The following is a 6,131-nucleotide window of genomic DNA, read 5'->3' on the forward strand; positions in this document are numbered from 1 at the left end:
CGGAGGGGAGAGAGCCGCGCTCGAGCCAATCAGGGCGGCGCGAGGGGGAAAAAGTGCCCTTATCAGGGAGTAATGGCCCACTTGACAATCACACAGGCTGCAAAACGGCTCTATTTAACGCTGATTGCAAAGACGGCTCCCCCCCCCCCCCCACACCCCCCCTACACAGACACACACACACACACACACCCGCCGTCCCCACCCACATCACCAGAGCCGCATGACTCCCACCCTCTCCCTGCCGCCCCCCAACTCACACCCATCCCACCCTCTCCCAAACGGAATGTATAATCAGCCCCTCAGCTATTTAAAGGCTAATTGTTATTTTAAGCGTTTATGGTGCCGCATTAGGCGTTTAATTCTGGTAAAATGTCTGCCTTGATTAAGGTGTTTATTAGGGCCAGGGAACATTGAAGGTATTTAGGTACACCGTTATCTGTCTGAGTTCCCCTGGCCTTGCGAGGAGGGAAGGTTGTAGAGTGTCTGTCGGCTGGCCGGACGTCTGTTTGTCTGACATATTTGCCGTTTTTGTTTGTAGTCACAATGTTGATGTTTGCATGAAAGCAAGCATGAAAGACAATTGACCTTACATTACCATTAAATCAGTCATTATGATTTATCATGAAATTGTTTTAAGTTATACATCAAACCAATAATGAAAATACTTTCACTTTCAAATTGTCACATCACAATCAGAATGAATGTCACAGTGATACATCAAATAAAACAACCCTAACCCTAAACAAACACCTTCACTGCGTAATAAAAGAATTTCAACACATCTCCCCATCATTTTTGATCTTCTCTTCAAATGTGGACTTACTCTGACTCTGAAGTAAAGTAAAAGCACAAATAAAAATGATTCTTCATGAAACATTTTAAAATATCTTAAATCTACTAAACAGCTCAGCTTACTTACTGCTTCTGCTTTATTTGTGGGGTTTTTTTGCCACCGTTGGGGGGGGGGGGGGGGGGGGGGGGGGTGTCTATGTGGGTCCTATATTTAAGACTGTAACTGTGTCACTGCCCTATGCTGGACAAATAAACCAGACCTGAATCCACACTGTCAGTTATGCTCTCTTGTGTCCAGTTAAGCCCACCATGTTATATCAGCCATGTAAGTTTGCAAAATGAATGTGCTAAATGTGTGTTAAATGTGCTAAATATAATCATAGAATGTCATCTGACATAAAGTTCACAGGTGGTTACAATTTAAAAAACAATATATAATATCATCTGTTGAATGAGTTGAGAATGGCTGCAAGGTATCTCTGAATTCAGATTCACCCATCACTGAACATTATCATTAATCATAATGAGTAAAATCATGTAAAACTATGCAGGAGTAATATCTGATGGATGGTCCATGAACAAAATGTTTCAAGGCTTCACTGCAGGCTACTTATGCATTACTTTAAACTGAATATACAATCTATAAATAGTGGAATAAATTATATTATAAGCTTTGGTCACTTTGGTTAATGTGTGTGTGCGTGAGTGTGTGTGTGTGTGTGTGTGTGTGTGTGTGTGTGTGTGTGTGTGTGTGTGTGTGTGTGTGTGTGTGTGATGATCGTAAACTTTTTCTTTATTCGACTTCTAATCATATTTGACATTCACAAACAGGCATGACACTGTAGCATTGGTTGTATTATATACACACACACACACACACACACACACACACATACATATATATAAATATACATATATATATAAATATATATATGTGTGTGTGTGTGTGTGTGTGTGTGTGTGTGTGTGTGTGTGTGTGTGTGTGTGTGTGTGTGTGTGTGTGTGTGTGTGTGTGTGTGTGTGTGTGTATATATATATATATATATGCAAAGTTATACAAAGTGATACTATTTTACCTTGCCAAAATACCGTGAATTATACCTGTGTGCAAAGTTTAATACAAACTTATATATTATTAATCGAAAAGAGTATTAATCATCTCAATCTTCTCACCCATCACTGAATCCAGCAAAACTAGAACTAGAGCTAGAGACATCCTCGCTAGAACCATTAACACCAGTTATTTCAGAGCAAGGCCGCCATCTTCTGGTGATAGTGACTAGAGCAAGTCTGTGCAGAATTAAAGGTTTATAAATTAAGTTATTCAGGTTCAATTTAATCCAGAATCAGTAAGGTTAGTGACACACGCGTAAGGATAGTCATCTTCTAAATTAAGTTAAGCTAAGGTTAATAACAAGCTACATTAAACATGGGTAATTATGGGGAAACGCCGTAGGCCTAATAAAAGCCAAATGTATATATCTAAGATTAACAGATTTTTAAAATGAAAATCGGGGACATTTGTGGTTTGGCAATCCAGAAGTCAACATAATATTTGTTGTTATGGTTTCTGAAACCAAAAAAACAGGACATATTTACATGTGGTTTACATCCACTGTGGTTTACTATGATGTGTTTTAAGCTTTGATAACCCAGCCAAAATAATACGGAATATTTCTATATTGTATTGCTGGTCTTTATAATCGTCCATGCCTGCTTATGGTAGCAGCCTATAAAGTCGACAGACAGACCCCCCGTCACAGCCTCAGTCTCAGATAGACTTGAGTCGAATTACCAGCAGTCTCTTAATAAATATTCATGCGCAAACTAACCGTTGCCATTTAAAAAACGTATTCATATTGTTTTTAATCCTTTTTGAAAACGGGGACCTTACCGGGGACAGATCCAGCAGGGGACAGGCCATCAGAAACGGGGAAGGTCTGGTTACCCTGGCTCTAAACATTTATACATAGGCCTACATGTCATTCTTTATTACGACAATGATTAGGGTAGAGGCGACCAAAAGATTAAGATGATCCATGACCTGTAATTACAGAAAAATTGTAATAATAGCCAACAACTGCACTTCTACGGCCAGAAGGGGGCCATATAGTCCTATTTGCAGAAGCATGTGATACATGCACACACACAATTGTAATATTGTCTGGAAATATATATATTTCATAATCAAGTGTATTACCCACATATAAGCCAAATAGATCCCCATTGCATTCAAGCTGTTATCATATATTTTGTTGTCACATATGAAGTAAACGGGCTTAACTAGATCATCTTTGGATATTCGTTATTTAAGAACATTAAAAACATACATATATACAAAGAAACACAATAATACAATAATAAGAACAGATTGGCTCCAGTGAACAGAGCCGATAGTAAACTTTGCAGCCCGGTGGCCTTGTTGGTGTAAACCAACCTGCAGAGAAGTATCGTCATGTGACCTCCCATAGCAACGGCCATGTCGGTTCCGCTTGACAGAAGAAATGCAAGTGCTGCTTCTCTTTAAACAACTACACCTAACACCGCCTCCGGTCCGCCACACGGCCGCTCTCCTCTCGGTGCAAGGGTCTCAGCTCAGTCGGTAGCCTCGAACCACCAGGATTTATTCATTAGAGAGGACAGCAACAGGCTGAAATCATGAGTCATCTCAACCCCGGGTAGGTGCAATTGATTTATATTTATCATTTATTTAACATAGCCTTGTCTCGTTAAACAATGACCTTATATAAGCCTAAACATGTTTGTTTTTAATAACGTACTGTATTATATTAAATGACTATCTGTGGCACAAGTTTTTGTTGGGACTAAGTTGATTGAAAGCCCTATATGGTCTGAATACATGACATCACAAGGATGAGGGATGATATGGCTGCAGTAACCAGCTCTTGGACACGCGCTGTTGACCCTGTCCGAGGGAGAATAGCGCCTGGTGCACCGCACACAGACAGGGGCACAAAAGGGCGACTGGGTTAAGTGGGATATGCATCCCCCCCACTAACTTCTGTGGGTAATCGGACACCGGTAATGGACCTCAGTTGTCCGATCTTGTGGCCCCTCTCACAAATGCTTGAGGAAATTAAATCTGTGTTGGAAAAAAAGGGCAACCACGCAAACGACAATATATTTCCATGAATTCCTCAACTAGTGATCGTTTGCTCACATTGCAAATGGATTAAACGTGTTTTCTGTTCCACGTTTTGGACGTCCTTACACAGATTGATCTCAGCCTACAATAGTCTGACAGACAAGCATCTCGCTGGATATTTCAGCAACACTCGGATAAGGAGACACCTGCAAAGAGTTGGTTTGGTATGGCACTTTAAAACGACAATAACTACACAGAAAATGTATATACACAACACACTCAGAACTCATGGCAACAAAGTTATTTCAACTGCTCTGTTTCCAACATATATACAAGTATGTGGAATTGGTGACTTAACTATTGTGACTTATATATTACATAGATTATGACTAACCCTTCAACTAATCATGTGTTATAACAGAAAAATTCCATTAGTTCACTAGTAGTCCACAGAGCAGTCACTTGTATCCAAGTCATTAGATTAATTCCCCAGCCTGCACGTTGTTGCTCACATCATGGTGCCCACCCTTCAGATCACCAGGAGCGGGCGGATCGTCCCGGACAAAGAGTACAGGACCAGGCTGATGCATAGAGTGCACCAGAAGCACGTCAGAGAATGCCTGGCCCAGGCCATATTCCACAAGGTCCTGGACATGGAGGTAGGAGGGGTCCACACCATCACCACCACCACAAGCACCACAAACACGGGCACCACCTCCAACAGCACCACACCACCACCGACACCAACACCAACACCACCCCCACCACCAACACCACCAACACCACGACACCACACCCCCACCACCACCTACACCACAGCCCCTACCCCGACACCGCCACCGCCGCCACCGCCGCCACCGCCGCCACCACCACCGACAGCCCACCACCGACACCACCACCAACACCACCGACACCACACCCCCACCACCACCACCACCAACACCACCGACACCACACCCCCACCACCACCGACAACACAGCCCTTACCCCGACACCACTACCAACACCACCGACACCACCAGCGACAGCACCGCCACCACCACGACACCACCGCCGACACCACACCAACACCACCACCAGCACCACAACCGCCACCATCGACACCACACCACCGCCAACACCACCACACCACCGACTCCACCACCCAACCCCGACACCACCACCAACACCACTGACACCACCACCAGCGACACCACACCACCACACCACCATCACCGCCCATCAACAGGCACAACCGTCTAATCTGCGGACATCCTTGCATGATTAATTATGCAAATGCTGTCCTGTGTACTTCCCATGTAGCGCGTCCATCAAATAGACATCAAACGGAGACTGGAGGAGTTTGCTCGGAGAGAAAGAGTGCATAAGATGAAGGTACATTAGCGACGCTCGGAGACTGCTGATTGGCTGCATTAAGTCCTGGCTCATATACACTCTAATGAGATCTATCCGTCGTATTATATTCGTTTTTTGTTTTGAGACATCTAGCGCGTATACCAATATTGTAAAAAGTATCAATGCCATGTATTGAATGTGCTCAGAAACCTTAATAGATCTGAGACTTCTGATACCCTGACCAAACAAACCACACAACCATATAAACAACCGAAATCGAATGTTACGAATGTTACTATGTTACCCTATAATGCCATGTATCTCACCTACAATTAAAGACCGCTTGGTCTTCATAACGGCCCCTATACACCAGCCAAAGAAACACACAATCCTACCGCACTACCAGGACTACCAGCATCCTTCTCCCACAGGTGGAGCGCTCCAAGAGGTATGAGGAGGACCTGATCCAGATCCTGTCCCCACGGCCCCCCACGGGCCCCAGGGGGGTCCGCACACAACACTCTGTGCCAGAGCGAGAGCCCTCCGAGTCCAGCGAGTCTGTGAGTCCTACCTCCTCCTTCTGCACTCACACAGGGTGAATGACCTTAGGAAGTAGTGGTGGTGGATGAGGTGTCACACACACACACACACACACACACACACACATACACACACTTACGCCTCTTGCCCACTGTACACGTCCGTCGACGGATGGGGGCTTTTTGACGCATCTATGTGTTTTCCCGGGTTGTATAACAAAGGTGATTTCATTGGACAGTGCACTTGCGTATATTTGCATAACGCAATCTGATTGGGTGACGGATCCGTCGCTGCCTGAAAAGTTAAACTTTTCTCAACTTTTGGACGCAAGAGACGGAGCCGACTTGACGGACGGACC

This window comes from Micromesistius poutassou (assembly GCF_964030765.1).
Source record: "Micromesistius poutassou genome assembly, chromosome: 9".
Taxonomy (NCBI): Eukaryota; Metazoa; Chordata; class Actinopteri; order Gadiformes; family Gadidae; genus Micromesistius; species Micromesistius poutassou.